The sequence below is a fragment of the Lissotriton helveticus genome, chromosome 2_2 (assembly GCF_964261635.1).
Source record: "Lissotriton helveticus chromosome 2_2, aLisHel1.1, whole genome shotgun sequence".
Lineage (NCBI taxonomy): Eukaryota > Metazoa > Chordata > Amphibia > Caudata > Salamandridae > Lissotriton > Lissotriton helveticus.
In genome coordinates, this window is record NC_136060.1 from 450,013,175 (window position 1) to 450,040,726 (window position 27,552).

The window sequence follows — 27,552 nt, forward strand, 5'->3', positions numbered from 1 at the left end:
GAGGCATTTTCCTCTTTCTAAGTGTACTGCAGAATACAGCTCATTTAGAAATATGAAACAACAAGGATAAATAAAGATATTTCTAAATGTTGACGCATTCCCAGGCAATACCTTTCTTGGTTAATTTGGAAATGTGACAAAATCCATGGGTGGATGCTTGGGAAAACCCAAACTCCACCCATGGAACGCCATCCTAGCAAACACAAGGAGATGATGGACAGGGTGCTTAAACTTTTCAGACGCTACCCCCAGTCACAGATCTGGTTTGAATCCATCATCATTCTTTAGCTCACTTCGCCACCTCAATTTAGACCCAGCTATATGAAAATCAGTCTTGACCCTGTGCCTCATGGTAACAGTACAGGCTGAACTGCCAAGCTAGGTCTTCCCTGAACTGGAAACAAGCATCCTGGGACCAGTTTCTGGGTAACACCGTTCATCAGCCAGGCTAGCTTGAATCCAGTGGCAAAGTGAGCAAGGGACCCACGTCTGGGTAAACCCTGCCACCTTAGGGCAAACAAAGCAAACACAAGGTAATGATAGACAGAGTGCTGACATTTTTCAGACACTCACCCCCAGTCACAGATCTGGGTTGAATCCATTATCATTCTTTAGCTCACTTCGCCACCTCAGTTCGGACCCAGCTATATGCAAATACGCCATCCAGGGGCAAAGTAACACAAGGCAGTGACTTGCGCTACCTTGTGTTACTCCATATTTACCAAGCCACAAGGTCACGCAAGGTGGCCCTCCATGGCTTGGTAAATCTCATTGTAGGTATTGTGTAACCCTGTTTCACCTTGTGTGGCGAAAGGGAGACACAAAACCTTGATAAATGTGGCCCTTCGTGTTTGCAAAACGAAACATCCTTTGTGTCTTCACTCAAACCAGAAACATCCTTTGTGTCTTCACTCAAACCAGCTATTGCTTGATGCATCAATGAATAATGATAAAGTCCTAAGAACTTTTCGATAAAAATGACAGGCATATTGAAATGTGAATCTGAACTCCAACTACCAATTATCAATCTTTCTATTCCCTCACTTTCCCAAGGGCCATACATCCTTATTGGAAATTCACACCGAACCATAACTACAACTCCCGACCCTATACACTGGTCAGTCAGCTATTAGATTATGATATTCTCTACCTATTTGACTCCATTAACCATGTTTCGACTGACCACACTATACCCTCTATAGAATTTGAGAATATTATCTCTCATCTACTCAGTGCATCCCACCCCAGCACTTGGCATGTTAATAAAATGAACCTCAAACAAATCCCTATCTTACATACCCCTACTATTACTCTCAAAACATCCCTAAAATGCAATTTACTCAATTGCAGGTCACTTGTGAAACATACAGCGGGCATAGTTTATTTCACACTTACCCATGACCTGGACATCCTTAGGCTCACTGAAATTTGGTTGAACCAATCCTCAACTCCAATCCTTGACTTACTAGTCGCTACCAGTCATAATAACATTAGACTCAACCGTTTAAGAAGTCATTGTAGCAGCCTGGCCTGTTTATACAGATCCACTTTTATCCTTGAAACAATCACTCGCTTTCCCCCTGCCCTTGTGCAAATACCTTAGGATCAACATCACCATCGACAGCAACTCAAGATGCTCTCTTCACAGGTTCTACCATATGCCCGGAGATATTCAAATGTTAATCAAACAGATCATGGAGATTATCTCCTCTAACATAGATGAACGCAATACCCAGATCTTTCTTGATGACTTCAACATTCATTGAAACAATTCCAGCGACCCTCTCATGAACAGTTTTAAATCCTACCTCCAGAACCTTTAACCTTATCCGAGCCTCCACCAGCCCAACCCACAACAAGGGGGCAACTCTTTACCTGATCATTGCTAAAGAGTACACTCTACAAATCAAAGCTATCCTACCGTGCAACTCGACTCACCAACACTGCATCACCTTCCTAATCTCAAAAAGGGCTACTATCTCTAACAGTCAACCTGTGAGAGCCATAAACTGGGTCTCAGACATCCATGATTTTAACTCACTCACCATGTCAGCTTTTAGTAAAGACAACTTGCTCTTGCCCCCCCCCCACAAAGAACGCCCATGACCTCACTTAGTATTACATCAATTCCATGTAGAAATTATAGACACCCAAAGAACTGAAGAGCATCCCAATGAAACAAGCCAACCCTTTGTTCAAGTGCAGCCCGTCGATGCCTCAGACTTGCGGAAAATCATGATGACATACCTCCTCCCTGCCCAACCTCAAATTACTTAGACAAAGTAACTACAATAGGCACTTCAGGAACTCCAAAGCATCTTTCTTCCAAAATCAACTAGACATGAGTTCGAAATTGTCAAACACAAGTCGAACTGCAAAAGTGATTTCCATGCCTCTAACAATAAAACACTACCTAACTGTGAGACCTTCGCCTCCTTCTTTGTTGAAAAAACGAAACTTATCATCAATGATATCTAAAACTCTATGAAGCTCCTACCATCCAAACCCTCCCTACACCCTGCCTCCCATGATCAGAAAGGACGCTAGTCACCCACATGCTCACCCCAAAATAAGACCACCTGGTCTAGTTTTAAAACCTTCGCCGAGACATCCTAAAGCTATCAACCTCTCTGAAATACTCTAGACACTTTGATGACCCCATTCCCCCAAAATCGATCAATGAATAAATCCACCTTCTACTCCCCTTTATGGACCAGAATCATGAATGCCTCACTCACTCAAGGCTCCCTACCTGGTTGTCTCAAAAGTGACAAGTTTACCACTATCCTAAAAAAAAAAATCCAACCAGTCTGACTCCAAAAATTACTGCCTAATCTCCAACATCCCTACCTTAGCCAAACTCCTAGAAAAATGTGATTACTTACATCTATTCAATCATATGCAGCAATTCCAGCTCCTTGATCAATGGCAATCTTGTTTCTGTCCCGGTCACAGCACTAAAACCACCCCGGTCCATATTTTCGATCATTCCCTTCGCTCACTGGACCAGAATAAATCTTGCTCTTTTATCCTACTTGACATGTTAGATGCATTTGACACTACTAATCATGATACCCTTTTAATTTTGAATCTTCTAGAACACAGGATGTGTCTCTCCGGTCCTGTTATAAAATGGTTCTTCTTCACAACAGATCTTAGTGAATCCTAATTAACCACGCTCTCTCCGACTTGTCCCCAGTGTTGCTGGGTATTGCCCAATGCTCTACTCTCTCACCAACTTTGTTTAACCCATACATGGATCCCCTAACTGAAAACCTTCAACTTGCCCGATATGCAACTCTATTTGAAGTTCTCCTCTCATGATGGCATCAATATCCTCACTACTACTCTGACAAAAATGCATCATTAGCTGACAGAATTCTTACTGATCTCACCACCCACCATCACCCCAATATAAAAGACCGGCTCTCACATCTTAGGGCATTGAATTGTACCCAACATATCATTGACTCAGCTAAATCGCTAGGTACAATCATGGACAGAGCCCTCCCCATGAAAAAACGCATCAGTGCCGCATCCAGAGGAGCTAATCATCAATTACATATTCTAAGGAAACTAAAACCCTTCCTACCCTTGTCTGAGCTCAAAACTGTGACTCAAACCTTTGTATTACCAAAATTAGATTACAATAGTGCCACCTTGGTGGGCCTACTAACAATCTCACTTCCACCTCTGAAAGCTACCCTGCATGCAGCAGCCAAGCGCATACCTGGATCAAAAAAATATGATCACATCACCCCAACCTCCACTCACTGAAATGGCTACCCTATGAAGCTAGGATCCACCTTAAAATTTGCATGTATGACGGATAATGTGTTGTATCAAAATACTCCCTCCTGCCACACTGTAGTAAGGTAGTGGATCAAATAAGGATGGAGATCCAGACAGAAAGGTTGATAAGGTGGTTTATTTAATAATTTATTACCTGGAAGCCGTCTTTGAGCGCTGCCTGCTCCATACCGTTTATTTTCAAATGCGCGAAGCATTCTACGCTCGTGAGGCTAGCTGTGGAATTGTTTTCGTACGCGCTTCTGGCACACGCGCAGTACGTCTACAGCGTCACTCTGGAATGCGTCCAGCGTATGCTGTGATCTAAGTGCGCCCCAGCTTTGTTTACGTTATCGGCGCTCAACTCCAACTGCTTACGCTCCAGCTGTATTTACGTGTGCAGCGCTTGACGTCAACTTCTCAAAATAAAACGTCTATTTCAGCGCTCCGCGTCTGCTTCATATAACGCTGACAGGCATCGCACTCCTCAACTTCTTGTCAACGCGACCTTGTCTGTGAAATTTTGGTCGTCTTCTGTCTAGGTTTAAAAGATCGTTTTTCCTGACAGTGCTATTTCAAGGCTGACAAGTAAGAAATTATCATAATATATACAAAAATTTTTTTGTGTGAATTATTATGGCTGCTTCAGGTAATAACAACAATGGGATTGTAGCACCTCCATCTTTTTTAATTGTTCCTGGCAAACCTCCTACTCCATGGCACAAATGGCTACGTGTATTTACAAACTATTTGGAAGCTATAGATGCTCTAGAATATCCTGCATCCAGAAAAAGAGCTATCCTGTTCAATCACTTAGGAGATGCTGGCCAACAATTATTTGACAATTTAGCAGTAGTTCAAGCTCCTGCTGATGATGACTCATGGAATGAATATACCGAGGCACTAACACGTCTGGGCAAACAATTTAAAGATGATCCATCAGTCATGGTGGAGAGACATATGTTCTTTAAAAGGAAACAGTTACAAGAAGAGTCCATAGAAGACTATGTAGCTACTTTAAGAGTTCTTGCATCGAAATGCGAATTTGGTACCTATCTGGAGACTGCTCTTCGTGATCAGTTAGTTTTTAATTGCTTTAATAAGAAGATCCAAGAGCGAATTTTGACATGTAAAAATCCAACTTTGGATGAAGTCATTGTAATTGCGAAAAGTATTGAGTGTTCTGTTGTCTCCTCTAAAATTTTAGCTGAACATGCCTCTTCTTCAACTGTTTGCAATATTTCGCAGGCATCAGGGGACAATTGCAATGTTAATGTGGTTTCTAACCGTAATATTGGGAAAAAAGTTTTTGAACCCAAAACTAATGCATTTTGTTACAGGTGCGGTTCAAAGTTTCACATTGCAAATAATCCAAAATGTCCTGCACAAGGTAAAAGATGTTCTAATTGTAAACGTGTAGGTCACTTTGCTGCTTCGTGTCGTTTACCCAAAGATAAGTCTAAGGTTAATATGGTTTATTCTGAGGAGGAAATTTGTGATGCGTTAAACCTTTCTTCTATTTCGTTCATTCAGGTAAATGCTTTGTGTGATTTCAGCATCAAGGGGCCTATTTGCACCATTTCTATTGGGATTCAGACCATACAGGTTATGGCTGATTCCGTCCTTAAAGAGCTAGTATACTAATAATAAAGTACATACTACACACACCTAGAAACTGACACTATTGGGTGGAAACAGACCTTCAAGAAGTTATGCTATGTTCTGTTAGTCACACTTACAGAGCGCACGGTTACCCTGGGGTGTCCTGGCGCTAAGAACTGCCTGCTAGGGAGCGTAATGGAGTATGCTACTATAGATTAAATTTAAAACCCAAGGGGTGTGAATGCTGTCCCTATGTCTTTTGAAATTTGTTTAATTACGGGCACTAGGCAGGGATCCGTGGGGGCCCCAGAACGAATAGAACCCAGAAGTTTGATTGTATCTGTTATCTAAAAAGGTAGACATGTTTCTAAGACTGGGAAAGGGCAGAGACTATCTAGACCTTCTGTACGCTGCCGCACGTTTTCCCTTTTATCAGCTAGGGTAAACAAGGAGCAAATAGATTCCACTTTTTGTTTAAAAAAGTCGGCCAGTTTATCACAGACTTCAGGGCTGCTCAAGCTCTTGGGGACATTTGGAGTGGCAAGTTTTTTAATGGTTTTAAAAAGTTCATTCAAATTAGATTTGGCTAGTGAGATTTGCACCGCAAAACACTTTTAGGGGTTTCCAGTAATAGCTGCTTGTATATGGAAATGCTATGTCTATACGTCTCCTTGTCTGAACTTTTACAGCCTCTCCGCCAGGCCCATTCCAATCGCTTGCAGGCCTGTTTTTTATTTTTGAATTCCTCAGAATAACAGGGTGCTGTGGGTTGGGCCCGTTTAGGGGTCCAGTTTTTTACCGGTGCTAAAGTGTTGCATGTTGCATCTAACCATTGTGTGTGGACTAACGTGGCTTCTTCCACTCCTAAAGGGAGGGGGCGCATTGATCTCCTCAGAGTTTCTTCTAATTCCATGGTCTCCACATTTTTCCACACTCTAGTTACAAGCTCAAGTTCAAGTTCCTTACTACTCAAGACGGAGAAATCTAAAAAACGGAAACCTACCACAGACCCTTTTCTGAAATTGCCACCAAAATGTGGAACCCGCTCCCTCCTGAGATCAGAAGTAACCCATTCACATCCCTCTTCAGAAATGAAGTACACATTCTACTATCCAATATTTTTCTCACTCTGAGGTCCAACCACCCTCAGCTAAGGACCAAACTTTTCCTACCTGTTTTTGTCGTTGACTTTAGAGATATCGGGGCATATTACCAAAAAGTAGTGATATTTATCGCTAAATAGGCTTAGAGACGATTTTTTTATCGCTGAGCATTGTCGGGATTTATCACTGAGTTAACGTGCTATTAGTAACGTTTATCTCCAAAGCGATACATTTTCCGCCGATAGCGGCAAAATGTGTGAATATCGCTGAGAATACAGCGATATTCACACATTAGCGACGAAATGCTCTTGGCCATGTTATCCACCTCCCATTGGATAACATGGCTGAGAACTGGTCGGGGCAGGTGTTGGTATTTGGAGATATTCGCGCTTAGCGCGAATATTTCAATCGCAACGCCTGCCTTGCTAATAGGCGATAGCGATGTTAGTGACTGTTTTCAGTCGCTAACAGTTTGGGTACGCCCACTTTGCATGTCATTAGCAATAGATATCGCTAACATGCAAAGCGGGCCCCAAACCGCTCGCTATCACCTAAAAGCTGTCGCTAACTGCTGTTAGCGACAGCTTGCTAATAGGGTGATAGAATTATCGCCGCTTAGCGGCCGAAAACGGCTGCTAAAGCGGCGAAAACAGCCGCTAAAGTGGCGAAAATCACTACCCTTGATAATATGCCCCTCATTACCCATTCCCTCACATTTCAGCATGACCCTTTCTCCTGCAGCTCACTTACATTTACACCTTTTTTTGTCACCTATCGTTCTTTGTCTGACCTAATATTATGTCCGGTCCTTTTTGCTCTCATCTCCAGTCTTACCATTTACGTTTGTAAGTAATTGTAATTTATTGTTCTTCATGCTCTACACCAGGGGCCTCACTTATGAAAAGTGACGCATCGCTGCGTGAAAACAGCGATGCATCACTTTTCACTGCGCTCTCCCTGCGACATGATTGATGGGTCATATTTATAATATGACGCATCATGTCGCAAGGAGTTACAGATATGTCAGTATTTCTGACGTATCTGTAGGCGCAAAAGTGACGCATTGCTGGAGTGTGACACAAAAGTGACGCAACTCCAGCAATGCTTCCTTTCACATGGGGAAAGCCCCATGTGAAAGGGCTTGCGTCAGAACTTACGCCTGCTGTGAGGCAGGCGCAAGATTTTGACGCAACAGCGTCCTAAAAGTGATGCAGTGAAATCTCATAGATTTCACTGCGTCACTATTACGAGGCTTTTTGCGGGTGAACGCCCCCTCTGCATACATTATACCTGACGCAGGTATAATGTAGCGCAGAGGTTTACAAAGTGACGCATCTGCTTAGATGCGTCACTTTGTAAATAGTGCGCATCAGGAGGCAAGTTTTACGCCGCCGATGTGTCACAAAAAGTGACGCATCGGAAGCGCAAAACTCACGCAAGGCCTCATAAATGAGGCCCCAGGTTTGTACATTGCCACCATTTGTTTCATGTTCTCCTTTGTTCTTTCTTGTCGAGCGCTCTGTTCATCTGATAGGATCTTACTCGTCAATTATTTCCACAGTATTATGTCCGACCTTTTTTGTTCTCATCCCCACTCTTAGCATTTTACTATGCAATTATTGTTCTTTATGTTTCTGCCATGTTTGTACATTGCCACAGTTTGCATTTAATTTAGTTTGTTCTGTATTGTAAAGCGCTTTGTCACCTGAAAGGTCTTGTTCCCTCTATATAAAAATGCACAAATACATAAAATGAAGTTGAGAGCCCACCTGCAGGTAGAAGGGGTGCGTGCCTTTATCAGTGGGCAAACAGTCTTCGTGGCAACAGCTAGCCTGATCCCAGTCAAGTCAAGATGTAAATTAGGCGAGATGCTGCCCATCCAGTGCCCAGAATAGCAGCAGGCAGAAAAACAAAATATTTGTAGAATGCTGAGAACTTTCCATGATGTTTAAGATGCTCATCTAGAAACAGCAAAGCTAGAGGTATTAAAATATTTTCTAAATTGTTTTTGATTATGAAATATCAAACCTCAGACATGAAAGAGTAAACGAGCATCACCTTGCCATACTTTAGCACTCGACCCTTTAATCAGTGACGATAAATTACTCTGAAGCAGATGATGAAAAGGCCTTGTCTAGTTTTTGTGTGGTTCATGTGCACTCTACTTGCACGTGCCTCTTATTACAGAACTATGTTTTTGATCATGTTTATCCAATATTCTTTATCATTAGTAACTTTTTTTTAAACATACCAAAAAGGTATTAGGGCAAAAGCTTATGAAAAGACAATGTTAGGGAAATTGTTTGAACTTTTTCAGTTTTCCAAAAATGGAACTTTTATTCGTATGGATCCATTTATGCATCTGTTCTTCGAATGGAACAGCACAGATCATTCTCAGCCTGTCCGACATTGATTGATGGTGTTCAGTGTCCCATGAACATTTTTTCAAAGGATTGATAACGTGTCTCCTAAAATAATGCAAAAAGTAAATCTTTGTCACATGTATGTGGTAACTCTCCACAAGGCGGAGATGAATGGATTATTTCTTTTGAAATTTGTTTGGTTAGAAAGAATGCACGTCTATCTTTAAAGTGTACTCTGAAATTCGGGCATGGAACTTAATGCTTGAGCTATTTACAATATAGGGCCATATGTAGGAAGCCTAATTGGGCTCGCAAATGCTGAAATTCGCAGAATCACAATTAGGGCAGTGTGCTATGTAGCACACAAAAACCCACATGCAAAATAAGGAATCGCAAAATTCGCGATTCCTTATTTTGCCATTGCATTTAAGGAATCGCAAATTGCGATTCCTTAAATGCAATGTAGGAAGCACCCAAGTTGTGCAAATTTTGGCTTAAGGAATCGCAAAATACCACCAACTTCAGGTTGGTGGTATTTTGCGATTTCTTTGAAAAATGCACTTTTGGCATTTTTCAAAGTGCCATGTGGATCACATACATGCCCTTAGGGCATGTATGTGGGCCACATGTGCACACATATTAATTTCAGGGGTGCAAAAGGGTGTCCTATTGACACCCTTACAACCCTGAAATTGCATTCTCAATTTGAGATTCTCTAATCGAGAATCGCAAATTGAGAATGTTTTCCCATTCATTCCTATGGGACTTCTAGCCCATAGGAATGAATGAGAAGGTATTCCTCATTTGCAAATCTCAATTTGCGATTCGCAAATAAGGAATAAGTGGGATTCATAAAAAATGTTGCTAATCCTACCTACATTGTGTTTTGCGATTCTCTAATTGCAATTCCCAAAAAATCGCAATTGAGAATCGCAAAACTCTAATTACCTACATATGGCCCATAGTCTTACTTGAGTCTAAACCTCTAATGATGTGTAAAATTGAACCTCTTGCCATGCTGGAAGACACTTTGAAACGCTCTTTTGATTATGAACTGCTTCTAAATGGGTACAGTTCGTCCATTAAAAGAGGCAAGCCATATTTGTAGGTTAACTACCATTGAATGTGTAGAGTAAAAAATGTATTGATGCATAGTAGTGACAGAATGGTTAATATATCCAACGTAGTAAATATACCGGTTAAACAAGATCTTTGCTAAAAGGCATCTGACATTAAACTAAATTGCATCCCTAGGTATGCATTTATAATCAAATATGTGGTTCTGGATATTATAATTTCCTTCATGGATCTTTCCACCTATAGAAAGAGAGCAAGAGAGAAAGAGACAGAGAGTGAATGTGTGCATGTGTGTGTGTAGGCTTGAGTGCTGTCACACATGCACGAAACAACACTGCATGCATACCTTGACATATCGGTAGTAGACTGTAGACTAACTACCCGTTGTATCAAAATATTGCATAAAACAATTCGCCAGATATTGACCCCAGATTATGGTCACCAAAACCCCACATGCATGATCAATCAATCAAAGTCATTTGTATAGTGCATGGCTACCTCAAATGAGGCATCGTGGTGCAAGATCAGTACATCTTTAGGGTCTGCATCTCTGGTTATTCAGTGCATTACTCACAATGTCCCGTGCTATCATTGGTGTAAACAAGGTGTTTCTGATTCTATCTATACATTAATTGTCATAATATACTGTAAGTGTCTTACCTGTATGGCTATTTCTGTGCTCAAGCATGTCTACCGGAATGTGTGGCTAGCAGGTCGTCATGCGGAGAAGTGTGGCTCAGGGGTTAGAGGCAGCAGACCCGGAAGCTGACATCGGTCCTGGACCAGGGTTCAATTCCCCGTCTCGGCGGGGTCTTGGGCTAATAATTACACAGACTCGATAATTCTCGCCCGGGTGCCTCCTCGACTCACGGGTTCACACTCTGCGACTCTGGGCAATAGCTTGCTTAATCTCCACAACGGCCCCTCGCGGCGGGATGCCTGACTTTCACCTTGTGGATACCCTGCTATCTCACAGGGGAATACCAGGAAGGGTTCCCTAAGCAAGCGCCGGGAAACCCACTGTGGGTAGCTGTGCGCTATATAAGCTCAACTACATTTACATGCCTGCATGACTTTAGTGTACATGTATGTGTGCCTTTTGTCAGGTAAGTGGGACGCATGTTTTTTTAGGAATATCTCATGAGTAATGTAATATGTGAGGTCATAAACAATGCATTGCGAGGGCGCAAGTTATCATCAGCTCCGCTAGCTATAACTGATGAATTTCTGTGTTCTTTATTTTAGATCAAACGTTGATGTTGTCGCTGACAAATTCACCTAAATTTAATGTTACTTTAACCCTTGTTTTTTTCAGTGATTCTCTAAGCATTTGCTATTAGCCCCCCACCTTGTGCTAAGGATTTTTGTGGCTATTAGGGGTAGTTCACACTTTGGCCTCTGTAACTTTTTGTCCACAGAAGGTATCCATGCCAAATTTGCATAATTTTCTTCCAACATCTAAAGGTATCTAGGGTTTGTGGATTCCCGTGGAGGGAACTGAGAAAGTGGCGAAAATAAGCTAATGTTTGTTTTTGTTTGGAAAAATGGGAAAAAGTTCTGCAGAAGAAAGCGTCTGTTTTTTTCCCTGCAAAAGGTAGCAACAAAGGGGTTGTGGTGGCAAATCACCATCTTCCCAACTTTCAAGAACAGGCAGACGTTTGTGAGAAAAACATCATTTTCTATAGAGTTTTGACATTTTACTGGGACATAGCCTATGTTTCCTATTTTTGTGCTTTCAGCCGCTTTCCAGTTAATGGTAATAATGGGTGTGAAATCAATAATGGATCCTGGAAAACTATACATATCTGAAAAGTAGACAACATTCTGAATTCAGCAAGGAGTCAGTTGTGTAGATCCTTCAAGGATTTTCTGAAGAAACTAACAATTGAAATAAAAATATATTGAAATGGAGATGAAAAAAAAGCCATTTGTGCCAATATTTTCACCTGTCACTTCTACTACGTATGGCAGATTTTTTAAAACAATATACTGTTATGTCTGTTGGCCCCCTCTGGTCTCGAGGATATATAGGACTTGTAGGTTCACCAAGACCCTGAGGTACCAAGAGCCAATAACTGAGCTGCGCCTTGTAATGGTTTTTCATTGTGCACTGAGTATAGAGCACTTTAATCAGTAAAATTTAAAGAATAGGTACCAAGGAAACATATTTATTCCCAAAACGGGAACAAAATATAGAGTTTAGAAGCAGGGGTTATTTGCTAATCTCCAACATAGTGGATACCTATATAAGCATTACAAAATTATTTCTTTTTTACACATTGTCTTATATTTGGAAGGCAGAAATGCAAAGAAAGTCAATTGGTAATAACACTTGTTCTACTATTGGGTGTTCCCCTATGTCTTCTTCTGATAAAAATGGTACCGCACTTGTGTGGGTAGGCCTAGTGCCTGTGACAAGAAATGGCCCAACACTCAACATGGACACATGACATTTTTCCAGTGAAAACTGACCCTTTTTGCAATGTGCCTAGCTGTGGATTTTGAACCCTAGCTCATCCGACACCTAGGGAAAACCTAGCACACCTATATATATTTGAAAATTAAATACCCAGAGAAATCCTGGGTAGGATGACTTGTGCAGCTCTCACTAGGTTCTGTTACCCAGAATCCCTTGCAAACCTCAACCTTGGAAAAAGAAAAATCTTCATATTTCTGTGATGGAAAGTCCTGGAATCTACAGGGAACCACAAACTTCCACCCGCCAAGCATTCCACAAAGACACTCGATAAAATTGGTACCTCACTTGTGTGGGTAGGCCTAGTACCCGCAACAGAGAATGGCCCAAAAAGCAACAAGGACATATCACATTATTCCAGTGAAAATGGACCCTTTTTTGCAACGCGCCTAGCTTTGGATTTTGGACACTAGCTCTGCCAGCACCGTAGAAAACCTAGAAAACCTATAAATATTTGGAAACTAGACATACAGGGGAATTGAGGAATGGGTTACTTGTGTGGCATTCACCAGGTTATGTTACCCACAATCTCTTGCAAATCTCAAACTTTGTAAAAAAATAAATATATATTTTCCTCATATTTCTGTGATGGAAGGTTCTGGAATCTGCTTTGAACCACAAACTTCCACATACCCAGCTTTTCCCCAAATCTCTCAATAAAAATGGTACCTCACTTGTGTGGGTAGGACTAGTGCCCGTAACAGGAAACGGCCCAAAACGCACAGTGGACATATCATATTTTTCCACAGAAAACTGACACCTTCTGTGCAATGTGCCTAGCTGTGGACTTTGGGCTCTAGCTCAGTCGGCACCTAGAGAAACCTAGCAACCCTGTACATTTTTCTTTAATTAATCGTCTAGGAGAATCCAGGATGTGGAGACCTGTGCAGATCTCACCAGGTTCTGTTACACAGAATCTCTTGGTGGAGAAGTGTGGCTCAGTGGTTAGAGGCGGCAGACCCAGAAGCTGAGATCGGCCGTGGACCAGGGTTCAATTCCCCACCTCGGCGGGTCTCAGGCTCAAATATTCCACAGACTCTACAATTCTCGCTCCGGTGCCTACTTGACTCACGGGGTCACACTCTGCGACTCTGGGCAATAGCTTGCTTAATCTCCACTACGGCCCCTCGCGGTGGGATGCCTGGCTTTCACCTTGTGGATACCCTGCAGGGGTATCTCACAGGGGAATACCAGGACGGGTTCCCTAAGCAAGCACCTTGATACCTTCAGGTGATACGTGCGCTATATAAGACGCAATACATACATTTACATTTGCAAACCTTAAACTTTGTAAACAAATTAAAACACATTTTCTTCACTTTTTTAAGAAAATAATTTCCTCATATTTCTGTGATGGAAACTTCTGGAATCTGCTTGGATCCACAAAATTCCACTGACCCAGAATTCCCAATGGTCTCCAATAAAAATGGTAGCTCACATGTGTCGGTAGGCGTAGTACCTGTAACAAGAAATGGCCCAAAATGCAACGTGGACACATCACATTTTTCCAGTGAAAACTGATCCCATTTTTGGCAATGTGACTAGCTGTGGATTTTGGACCCTAGCTCTGCCGGCACCTAAGGAAACCTAGCTAACCTAAACATTTTTAAAAACTAAACATCAAGGGAAATCCACGATGAGGTGACTTGTGTGACTCTCACCAGATTCTGTTTCCCAGAATCTCTTGCAAACCTCAAACTTTGTAAACAAAAAAACACATTTTCCTCACTTTTCTATGATGGAAACTTCTGGAATCTACATGGATCCACAAACGTCCACCCACACAGCAGTACCCCAAGTCCCCAAGATGGGAACAAAAATACTCTGGCCATTTTTCTTGGGGAGTAGGGGCATTAGCATGCCCATTCTGGGCAGCCCCTACCCCTCCATACATAAAAACTGCACAATCCCTGGTGCCTAGTGGGCTCTCTGCCATCTGGGGGGGCATATTGGGGGGATGTTTGTTCATACAACAAAACCAAAACAGCGCATGCCTTCACATCGCATTTTTTACATCGCATGCACCGTTACAGCGCATGCATTCACCATGCAAACTATTACATTGCATTTCCCTTTCACATGCATGCAAAATACCTTTCCAATGCACACAAATACTACACATTCTATTACATCACAAAATTCCCCCTAACGGCCCCGAAACACTAATATAGCAACCTACCAAACACACTATGACCCCCCGACACTCCCCACAACCCTAAGCCCTAAACACTAAAGCCTATGAAACGACCCTACACTACGACCTCAACCCTTAGTCCTAATCCCGAAAGCCAAAAACAGTACCCTACACTACTATTAACCCTAAGCACTAACTCCTAAATCCAAAACCAGTACCCTGCACTACTATTAACCCTAAGCCCTAATCCCTAAACCCTAAAGCCTAAAACACTACTATATACTACTTCCTTCACCCTAAACCCTAAACCCTAAAACACAACCATATACTACTTCCTCAACCCTAAGACCTAAACCCTAAGCCCTAATCCCTAAAGCCTAAAACACTACCCCCACAACACTCCACATCAACTACTCTAAACCCTAAAACACTACGAGTCCAGCGTCGTCCTTACCTGGTTCCAGCGTTCTCTCCCCGTCGTCTGTGTCCAGGCGCACAACCTTCCCCGAGGCTGTCCCAGTGCACAACTCATCCATTACATCCCATGCGCTGTAAAAGCATGCGTTATCAAAGCGCATGCGATGTAATGACGTGCGTAGCGAATGCACGCGTCATAACTTCAAGTGTGTTGCGATGGCACGCGATGTAAACGCATGGGTTGTAACGCATGCATTGAGATGCTTGTCTCCCATTAGGGGCTATTGCACCATCTGCCTCCTGGGGTGGCAGAAAGACTGTGACTTTTTTGTTTGGGGAAGTGGCAGAATTGGCATGCCCATTCTAGGCAGCCCCCATGCCTAGTGGGCTCCCCTCCCGGGGGCAGAAAGACTGTGGCAATTCTTTTGGGTGGTGGGGGCATTGGAATCCCCATTCTGGGCAGCCCCCACCCCTATGTAGAAAAACAAAATAATCATCCCTTGTGCCTAGTGTGCTTTTTGCACCCCCTGGATTGCAGATACAAGGTTATTGCCCAATTCTGCATCCTGGAGGGCTCAGAAAGACTGTGGCATTTTTTGGGGGGTTGGCAGCATTGGTATGCCCATTCTGGGAAGCCTCACCCCTAAACTATAAAAAAAAATTCCCTGGTGTCTAAGGTGCTACTGTCCCTATCTTCCCCCTGGGCATAAAAACGGAATATTTCCATTTTGAAATGGGTGGTTAAAGGCCCTTGCCCAAGGGCCTGCTTCCCCCTCCCTGGTGTCTAGAGGGTGGATCCCTGCATGGGGAGTGCCCTCCTGTGGCAATCCCCAAGCAGAGATCCACTAGGGAGGGGTACCATTAGAAAGGGGAGAATGTCCCCTTTCCAATAATATCTCTCCCGTGAATTTCGGTGCTCAGGGACTGAAACAGTGAAACTGAAACTAAGTTTCATTTTCAATGCAAGTACATAAGCTCACCATTCGCGTGATCATCATTACATTGGAAATGCCTTGCGAGGTTGGGGAAGGTCTTATCCTCCTCCCAAGGCAAAAAAAGGAAATCCCTCTGCTGTGTACAGCAGAGGGATTTGATGCTAGTGTGCACGTGACAGAATGGTTACGTAATGAGCAGACAAGCACTGGTGCTCATGATGGAATCATTCTGTTGCACAGCCCCCTCTCCTTTTTTGCAATTTTTGGGCCACGGGATGGGCACCCCAAGGCCTTTAATGGCTCAGGGAGGGGGAGCCACACAGTTTGGATACACAGAGTGGAGTGGACCTGTTATGTACCCCAAACTAGGCCTAAGAAGCAAATGACCTTTCAACTACCTTGCTCTGCATATCGGTTCTAGCACCAACCATTTACACAGTTATGTGCTGAATAAATGTCGATCAGTTTTCTTGAAAGTAGCCTCATTTATTGTGCATGAGGATTCTTAGAAAAGTCCCCTGCACATGACATACACAACAGGATTAACGTACTCTGTATAAAAGTCATGGTCATCTTCATCCTAGGGCGATAGAACTACATTGCATAATTGCAGGTACTTCTTTAGGCTCATTTACATAATCATACTCACAGCATATCGATAATGTTAGGAATCCTGAGGCTAACTTTAGGGTATAAAAGAATCTACCTTCACTAGACAGACAGTGGAGACACTTCCACGCCGACACTGAGGTCCCTGCACACAGAAGCTCCAGCACGCACTGGTCTGGTATCAGTTGCGGGGTATCCAATTTGATACCAAGTTGGGGTCCTTCATTCTCTCTTATCAGGTAATTGGGTAGGCTCTTTCATAGGGGATTCTTGGCTTCATACCCACATACATGCTAGGTACACTTAGATACATTTAAGTAGGGTGTGCATCGTAGGAGTACGCTTGATTACTGTCATCTTTATATGCCTGCATATATTCACTGTTTTAGCACCGTAGTAGAATTTTTCTTTTATTTACTCTGTTGGTGCTTGTACTATTTTACATTTGCTTCTGTCTAATGATGGTCACAGCAAACATGTTTTATACTAAAATGACGCTGGTTCAATAAATGCTTATTGAAAACAGTTATTCTGTGTATCTCACTGAGACTAAATGACTAGGATTGACTGAGCGAAAAGTACTGTACAGTATATACGATCCCTGAAGGATCAAGGGATCTCATGTTTAAAAGTAGCCAGAAACTATTTGCTCCTTGGTAAGGTTAGGGGGCTTATGGTTGCACTGTGAGCTAGATGGTATGTAGGCTGACATATCCTTTGGGGGTGTCCGGAATCAGTCTAGACACCAATCCCTTGATTTATGTTACCTACAAACGTGCAGATCCTATGTATTTTTAGGAACTACACAACAGGCCTGGTGTTAGTTTACCTTCAGACTTAGAAGACATTTTGAAGAAAAATATCTGATAATGGATTATTAAACCAGGGCAAGGAAGCCAGAGGTGTCCGATGAGGAGGCATATTGTCGGGGAGCCACTCAATGAAGTTCCAGAGAAGATATCTACATTCGGAAGTCGAAAATCTCCAGCAGGACAAAACTGCAGGCTATATTTGATGAGGGCTCTACAAGGCCAGGTACTCCTTCTGCCAGGATCCCCTGAACAGGATTTGCTGCTGCTGAAAGAAGTTAGCGGGAGCCACTGAGAAGTTAGGCCAACTAGTGATGCACCCTGGGCAGATCAGCAAGCAGATCAACGAGCAGGTAGGTCTTTGTATCCTTTCGGCTCTAAGAGCACTTTATGGCTGATAAAGTTCTAAGTCCCAAGTTTTGGGTTTTGGCTGTTTAGGCACCTTTAGTACCATTTTCAAGAGCCAGGATAGAATGGCCACAATTTGGATGGTAGGACTTACTTCATTCAGGATTCCTGTGCAGAGTTCGAGTTAGTAGAGCTTTTTGTGTCCCTGTAGCTCAGAACAGCAAGCCAGCCTAATAGCCCATGGAGCTGATTTGGTAGTCCTGGATTCAAACAGCAAGGCAGTCCTCAAAAAGAAGGGAAGTCCTCTGAGAGTTCAATCTTTAGGTAATTATGGTTCTCATTGGTATCATTCACTAAGAAAATATTCACAATATAGAGGCTACATAGCCTCATGCATTTAATAGCATATCAAAATTAAGTCTCATCAAGCCACCTTAACCAAGGGTAATAAAATTGTATATATTTAAATTTCAACTGAACACATAATAATACACAGTTACAGACAAAAACACAGCGCATCGTGTACCCAGTGTCAGAGACATAACACAAGCAGATGCAACAATCAGAAAGGAAGAATAGGCTAATATATTAGTCACAAACAACAACAAAAGATTCTCAACGCATTCCATGCTATATTGAAAGTGGTTCCTTGTTTGTTTGTTACTTAGGCCTATTTACGATGTGTTGACCCTTTGACTAAGATACAAGGGTTTCATCCGCCCTATGGAAATAAAAGGACATCCTGCAATAGTGAATGAAAAGAATGTAGTGAATGATACCAATGACAAACATTGCTGCCTAAAGATTGTTCCCTACCCTGGTTCACATGGGTTCGGGAGTTGCTCCCGTAGCCTAATAAGACAGACTTTGAGGGTTCAAAGCAAACTTCCAGCAGCAGGGTAGTCCTCTGAAGTACAAAGCAGACATTAAGCAACTGGGCAATCCTCTGAAGCACCAACTAGACCTCCTAAGCGCCCTCCAAATCTTCAGGAGTGAACTGAATACTGAGTCTGAGAGTCCTATTGTGATAATTGGTGCCAGGGTTGCGGTGGAATACATTTCTAAAGTGATCCCCCACAGTTGGTTCTGGAAGTTCCTTCCTCCCTGCCTAGGCTCCATTAGGTCTAGTTTGACAAAAGACTTGTGTGAATTTCTTTGTGTGTAGAAGATGCTACTTCAAAATGTAAATTGGGCCAACTAATCCCATCCTGCCAGCATGACCCATCTTCCCTACTCCTAATACCACTTTGTATCACATGTCGTGCAGCCTTCTGTGCATGTTGTACATCTTTACTAGGGACTTAGACGTAAATTATATGTGTCAATCTGGCACAGGCCAATTCTACCATGTTCTCAAGAGTGAGCACAACCACGTTAGCACTAGTTAGGAGTGGTAACGCACACAGAGTCATAAAGCCAACAAAAACAAATTTCAACAAACATAAGCTAAAAATGTGGGCGAAGATCACCCTAAGGCTGACAGGTCTAACAATGTTATATATGACAAACATTTTACTTGATTAAGTAATAAAACAATAAACACAACTAGTGATTTTAAAAAGGCCTTCAAGTTTTCACAGTGCTTGAGCAAGAGAAATGCTTTGACATTCCTTCACTTAGTTTTGAGCACTGAGCCGCAAGTGGTGTAGGATAATGTGGTTGGAATGGCATTTAGTCCCAGAACTCTGCGAAGATTTTTTTAGTTATTGAAAGTGAGATGTTGACTTGGCTGTAGGCTCGCTCTTACACTGATCACATACCAGCAGTAAATATGGAGCAGACAATGTATAACCATGATTGTTTAAACAAAAATGCAGAGTTCAGGAGTATGGATTTGTAGTGGTGAACAACCCTTGCCATTCAATGTCATCTATTTTTTGACAATGGAGGCAATTTAATTAGCAGGATTTATGCAGTTTCAGCAGTTCATTGCACTGTTTCAAAGAAGACTGGAAGAATACACTTAGAAGTTTGGTGGCAATAATAAGTAATGTCTGTCAACGAGTGTTAGGATAGAAGATATCAGCAGCCCAATTGTCTTTGGAAGTGGGATCATTTGAAGGGAATTTGAGGGGATACAGGTCTTTAGTGAAGGACTCCTACACAAGTGGTTGGAAGTCTGCATTGGTAGCAAATATTTACTAGAAAGTAGAACAAACAATTCATGTTTTAGCTGCAGATTGTTAGACAAGCATTGCAATACCCATGTCACTCCCCTCAACATTGAAGAATTGCCATGGAATCTTCTCAAATGTTTCCATTACATTTCACCAATCATTGTGAGGTGTTGTACCTATTTTATTATTTTGCAAAACATATAAAGTATGCCTTTATCATTACCTGTACTAAAAACTGTTTGACTTCTTATAGGTGTTGTGTATAAAGGGTGGCTTACTGTTCATAATTTCATACGGTGTCCATGATTAATCTCTGTAGACATTTTGGAAACGACTGATGTAGAACAAAAGAGGGTTATGTGATATGACCAACCACATCATCCATAAGAGGATAAACAGCCCTCTTCATCTGGTGCGAACAATAGAAATAGTCCTGCTTAATATGATCTTATCTTTAGCAGTCACAGCACTACCATTACAGGTACTTCTGAAGTGCTGAAAAAGAGACTTGTGTGTCATGTATATACCAAAGTTGGCCCTAGATTGTGCATCAGTTTCATCTACATTTTAGGGTCTTTTACCAGCAAATTAAAACTTATTTCGGTGACTCAGCTTCCTCATACTTCTTCTGTCTCCACCAACCTCTTTACTGCATGCGTACAACCTGTTAAAATGAGTATTTGACCTATATCCTCAAATTATGGTGTGACTTACTTGATTTTCATGTTTGAATACATTCTGATCAAGAGAAAGAAAGGTAGATTTGGGTTTATTTAATTATCAATCAATCAATATTTGCTTTTTTCGATTCAAGTATTAAATCATAAAAGCACAAGAAATATCATTCAACATTTAAAAATAAGCATTCATAATTAAATGGTTTATCAAGCTAAAAATGGATTCAAATCCATTACAATTACCATAGATATGAAATAACAGACAGATTTTAACGTGTTAGCCGCATGCTCAGGTAGTAACAAAATCATCATGTGAATCAGTTAGTTTCAACAAGAGTTGGACCTTTTATCGATGATCTTGTTCTGACCACCCCTTTTAGATATTTTACAATGTGACCAGTGACATTTTTTATCAATTCAATACTCGGGATCAGTGAATTTTCGGCAAGGGACCTACAAAGGTTTTACACCCTTCTCTATGGTATGGACCTACAAGCTGAATTTCAAGTTATACAAAAACATAAAATGGGTGCACAGTTTAAAATAGTGTTAATCCGAAATGTGGCCCTGATGAACAGAAAGAAGCTATTGTTTTGCTTGATACGTTACCTATATCTTTCTACCGCACTCATCAGAGGTTAGATGGCTTAATATTTTGCTAGCCTAAGGGGTGTAGTTCCTACTATCCACCCGTGTTAATTTCAAATCTTGTAAAATATGATGTATTTGTATTTTTTGATGAGTGATACACAGGAAACCCAGCATATATTTGGCTATATACAAATCATAGAATACTAAACGATTAACACTCATTAAACCATAACGTTATGTTCTTATTAATAATTATAAGACCAAATTGCCTCACAATATGAGTGACTCAGAAAAGCTAACCACTGGTCTTCTGTACAACTGCCCAGCTGACCAGCCCCAATTGCACGACTGGTTTTGGAGTGTACTTCAGGTGAAAATCCATATATATTTTGTGCTCTTCAAGCCAACAAAGACTGTCTGTGTCTCTACATGAAGCTCCAGCGGCGACCTGCTTTTCTCATCAGACAACAGCCTCCTCACAGCCTCCTTCAATGCGAAGCTCCAAAGGAGGCTCCTCACATGGCACTGGACTAAGTAGAAGGTAAACCTTTCACCAGGATACACCTGATATCTGCATCTGGCCTGCACCCCACCTCGGTCGGCCTGAACTTCTGATTTTGGCCCAGTCCAGTGTGACCACATAGGTGCAATTGGTGCTATTATCTACTTGACACTATTTTCACCTAAAACCTAAATAAAAATCATGTCTACAGTTCTATTTATTGAACAATTGTCATCTTGGTGTCATTATATTTATTGAAATATATTCTATTTTTCTATATTGGCCTTGGGCTTTTCTTATGTTATGTTTACACTTTACCCTGTCTGAGTGTTCCATATGTACATTGCACATTGCCTCCAATTTTTCCTGACTGTTTTTTTTCCCTTCTTTTTTTTCTTGTTTCTCAGGAAAGTTACACTGGTTCTAAAAAATACTCAAGCAACATAATAAGGCAGCAGAGAAAAAAAGCAATAGACACAGAGATTTGTAGATAAAACAGGATAAAAAAATAACAAATAATACATATATTTTCTTTACACCTTAGAGTCATAGATTTCCCTTTTATTCTTGCTGCTCCACCAAGGCCCCAAATTTGTACCCCTTTTTCCTGGCTCTACTTCTCTTACATTTATATAACACCATGTCGGTATGTCGGAGGATCTTCTTCCTTCCACTTTGAAGCAATCATTATAAGTAGAGTTGCTGTTGCTATAAAACAGAAATAGACTTGGGATGGCATTACGAAAGAGGGATTTTCGGAGAATGCGGCTAACGTGACCCCACGCACGTTTGCCAAAGCATTTCCTGGTTCACCAAGCCCCACCCATGTGAGAGGCTGCTCCGCTGCTCGGTGATGGCGTCTAGCTCCGTCTCAATGAGCTACGATTAGACCTTGAGCCCTGCTTCCACTCTGCTGAATCACAGCGGCCCCGCCGCCCCATTACCCTTTGTTGTCCCCAGTGTAGCTCTCGTTTCATGATCTTTTCGCGCCCGCCCGCGCGTCTCAACTAGCCAGAGCTGAGCGGGCATGGTGAATCCGAGGTCTCAGAGGAGATGCCGAGGTGGGGGGATAACATACACCGAAACACACCAAGATAGGAGAAAGGACCCTGTGGTTGAAGAGGCCACTGACAGAGGAAGAGTCACTCTTGCTGCTGCTGCTGCTGCTGTGAGTCACGGTTATAGCGTTTGAAAAAATGCGCTGAGCCCTGAGCCTTGAGCCTTGAGTCTGGAGCCCTGCACCACGTTATTCATTTATTGGAGCTGTATTGAAATTTGGCCTCCCGCTCAGACGGACATCGGCGGAGGAGGACGGGAAGGCCCGGGGAGGTCCCCCTTGGAGGTACTTACGCTGAGGGGGAAGAACACTATAGCGGCATGTGAGGGAAAGCTACCTAGAGAGATGTTACAAGGTGGCATGAAGGTGTGGCATGGTGCTGGGCTCTCCCCTAGAGGAATTTGATTCATTTTGGTTCTGGTGCCAATAAAGGTTTTTTCACTATCAAAAGGAAAAAAATATATATCACAGTAGTGAGAGAGGAGCAGGGCTGGAGGGTTGGTTTAAGGTGGCTTGAGGTGTACTTGGATGTACTTGGATCAATCAGAGCTCTCATCCACATCTCATCGGCATAACTTACCTATCGGCAGGGGTACATGGCACCCACGTAAAAGTTTTAGGTTCTAAAAGAGACAGTTGAAAGCTATTTTTCTCTGTGCCAAAAGAACAAACAATCTAAGATGTCAGCAAAAGTGAGAAATGAGCAGGTTAAGGCTGGGACAGGAAGGGAGTTTCTAAAAACTGGTCATTCACAAACAGCACCCGTACTTGTATCCAAGGGTGTGAGAAAAGGGAAAAGAAATGCACAGCAAAGAATGGAGCTAAAAGTTAGAGCGCTAGCATTAGCAGAGAAGAATAGACAAAATGCCTCTGCAAAATCTCTGGAAGTGGAAGAGGAAGAGGCAGATGAAGAGCCATTGTCTGGATTGTCGGCGGATCTAAGCATGTTGGCTGTGGGTGACGAAGAAGGCGAAGGAGTGGAGTGGAGGACGAAGTAGGAGATACTCTGAGTAGAGGGGAAGAGATTCTGGTAAACTCTAAACAATATCCCCTCTTCAGCAAGCCTCTGGCGGTACGGAGTAAACTTACCAGCACCCCAAAACCAAGCCGGGAGGAGCAGAAGGCGAAAGGGCAAGTGGTTGAGAAAGGCATTTAGGATGTGCAGGATGTGCAAGGTCCGAATTTGCTACTCACCCACGATCACGCCCTGTCAGCTCGAACCACGCACACACAGCCACAGCCCCAATCAAAGTCGGATAGAGTGCCAGAACCTACGGATGGTGTAGATCTTACAGAAATATGCACAGCAATCCTGTGTGTGTGTGTGTGGGATATTTGTAAAGCGCACTGTTACTCTAACCGAGTGTCCTGGCGCTGTAGACCTCTGGGGAACCCATCCTGGGTTTCCCTGTGAGATGGTCCCTTTCTGGGTATCTCCAGGGTGAAACCAGGCATCCCCGGTGTCTGGGGGCCGTTGTAGAGATGAGGCAAGCTTAATGCCCAGAGTTGCCGAGTGTGTTCCCTGGTTAGAGTAGGCACTGAGGCGAGAAACATCGAGTCCGTTGACCCTGGTCCAAGATCCTGCCGGGTCGGGAATTGAACCCTGGTCCCGGGCCGTTCTCTGCTTACAGGTCTGCCGCCTCTAACCAGTGAGCCACACCACTCCTTGTAAATGCACCTCTCTCTGTCCTGCTGCTAAACCCGGAGACCCAAGAGACTCAGGAAACTCAGAAGACTCGGTTACCCCAACAGATGCCGCAAAAGATAGATGGGGTAGAGGCATTACCCGATTAGCTGGCTTCTCTACCTGAGTCAGAACCAGATTCAATGTCAGAAAAAGGAATATGCCTGCCCTCAGGGGTTGATGAAAATCTTGGAGAGAAAAGAGGTGAACAGGATACTTCAGTGCCAGAAATGCTAATAACTATTCTCCAAGAATTAAGGGATCTGAAAGTATCGCAAGCTTTTGAAATATCTCAGCTACATAGTAGATTGACAAAGGTGGAGGAGAATCTAGGCAATTTGCCCAGAAGGGTCGCAGAGGCAGAGGCTCGGGTTTCAACCTTGGAAGACACTGTCATCTCCATGCAGAAGGATCTCCTGGTGCTGAATAGAAATAAGTCACAGATGGAGTCGGAGATGGAGGGGCTGGAGGGCGTTGAAATGGTGAAATGGACTGAGTCATTGTTGAAAAAGGCAATACCTGAGTTACAAGGTGATCTAACAATTACGAGAGACCATAGGGTACCTGCACTTAAACCCGCAAATTTTAAATATCCACGAACCATCTTAATGAACTTCTCAGATTACAGAATTAAAGAGCAAATCTTAAATGTGGCAATATCAAGGAGAATATTTAACACCGATGAAGTCAAAAACTTTAAAATGTTATCAGACATGTCAGCTGCCTCAGCCCACAGACGGAAGGACTTTATTAAAATGATTGACTTTTTCAAGGCCAATGGTGCGCAGGCAATGATTGTGGAACAGTCCAAATTAAAACTGATTGCCAAAGAGAAATGTTTTATCTTCACAGACACGCAAGAAGCCCAAACCCTTTCGGAAGGTCTTAATACAACCTGAGAAATGAGAATCATTTAAGAAGTCCAGAAACTTGAAAATCTACTCTGAGAGGCAGAGGCAAGGTGAATCAGGAAACGCGACAGGATGCAACAAGATGGCATCCAACAAGAAGAAGGAGAAGGAGGGAACGACAGTGGGACTGTGGTAAATAAAATATTACCCTGGCAGAATTTCTAGGCATTAACAAAGTATCATGCATCAAATGAGAGACAGGATCCGTGGTGTCCAAGTTAAAATGGGCTTTATTCCAATAACTCGAGTCAAAGGGAGAATCAGTTCCATCACCACTGAGGTTCAGGAAGGGTCTTCTAACATTTAATAACAAAACATTACATATATACTTTTTACTCCTTCTACATAGGGAGCTCGAGGCAGGGCAAGACAGAAAATGAGATAAGAGCATGTAGGCGTGCCTGAGGGTGTGTACTTTGATGAGTCATAGGTAGGTGATAGGTAGGCGTCATAGGTGGGTGGTACACAGAGGAGGAGTATGCATGACCAGCTGGAACTCTGCCCTAATTGTGCAACTTGAGTATGACGTGTAATTGGCGTGTAAATGGGAGGAGAGCTGACTTTCGGCCTAGCAGAGAAATCTCTTGGGTCAGGGCGACTTGAGCACGTCTGGTACAGCTGATATCTAGAGTCAGGGGATGTTTTATCTGAAGCAAAGGTTGTTCATCACTAGAAATAAAGAAAAAGCATATATTTCTCCGTTCATTGCATGGGGGCTGAGACAGAGAGTTAGACCCTATCTGTCGCGGACGGGTTCTGTTTACTTTTCCTCACCGGGCAGGGATGCCACTCTGTACTGAAAACAGATAACTGTTATTCATAACACTGTCTTGGCAGGCTTCTTGCTGACGTGACTGCAGTTGTCAGTGTGCCAGGAGTCATGAAAACAATATTTCAGAAAGTGGCTTTAGGCTCAACCACAAAAAAAGGGTTCAGTACGACATTTATTTTAAAAGTGCACAATGCAAAATGCAAAAACATGGGCCTTCATATTAGCTTAATGTTTGGGAGACTTGATGACTTGATGACTTGCAGGACATGATTGCAGAGGCCTAGTGATTCAGGCCACTACGAGAAATATGCATGGGTGACATGCACATGTATGTAACATAGGGTGTATGTAGTGGACATTTTGGTCAGGCAAAATATCATTTTCCTCATTCCCTCCTTGTCTCCTACATAACCCTTTAGGATACATCTATATTCATGAGACCGTATAGTTGATCATACAGAATCATTTCTTCATATTTTCCCCTTTTTACATGTGGATGGGGAACACAGGCAGTGGCACAAAGGCCGCAAATCGCCAGGCCACATTGCAGACAGAGACAGTATCATGGCAGACTGCTCCTGGGTCAAGTTCGCCAAGGCAGATGCAGCTACATTGACAACTGCTTCCAGGGTTCTTGTTAATTTGCGTATCAGTTTACTATTTTGGACGGGGCCAACAAAGAAAAAGAATCCTTTGTTGAAATCTGTATATTGCTCCCAAGCTGTTTCAGTCTTAACCACTGAGGCATCTGTCTCTCTCCTTACTCTAGCATGTTCTAGTCGTGAATCTCTATGATAATGGGATGGGGCCAGGAATACAGGTGGCAATAAGAATGCTATATAACAAGACCCACCCCAGTCTAAGGGCAGATGTACATAGGCTGTCTGACCGCAAATGAAATAGGTATGGCGTGAAGTTTTGAAAGAAGAAAGTCCTTCTGAGAGTGAAGTTCCTTGTAAATAGCTCCTTGTAAATATGGTTTATGAAGAGCATGTCATTATTATAACTTGTTGAGTTTCTTGTAAATATGGCTCGTGAATAGCGCCATGTGGATATGGTTTGTGCAGAGTATGTTGTCATTACGTTAGGCAGGAGAGAGCTGGATCAATTTCAAGTGCTTGGAGAAAACGTTTTGAAGATGTGCGTACGTGTTATGTGATAACGTGGAGAGATGAGTTCATGACTTTCCCATGTACTGCAGTCATTGGGGAAAGATTGTGCTTCAGCTGCCAAAGAGTTAATATCTTGTATTGAGAAGGCAGTATTTGTTTTAACATGCTGTTTAACAAGGTGTTGAGGGATTTTGGCGTTGTTTGGTGTTTTCGGGGGGGCGTGATTTTGAGCGGAAATTCGTACCCGTTCCAGTGGAGGGATTTGGTGAGGATTTAGGGCATCGCTTGGACTACTGTGATGCCAAATTTGAAAAGGATCTGAGCTGTGGAAGTGGTAGAAAAAGCATGTTTTGTGCGGAGGTGCGATTTGCCATGTTATCCAATGGGCGTTTTTTCCGAAAATTGAGAAATTATTTTGGGGGTGTTCCAGGTGCGCTAGGGGCCCGGGGGTTGGATCAGCGGTAGAG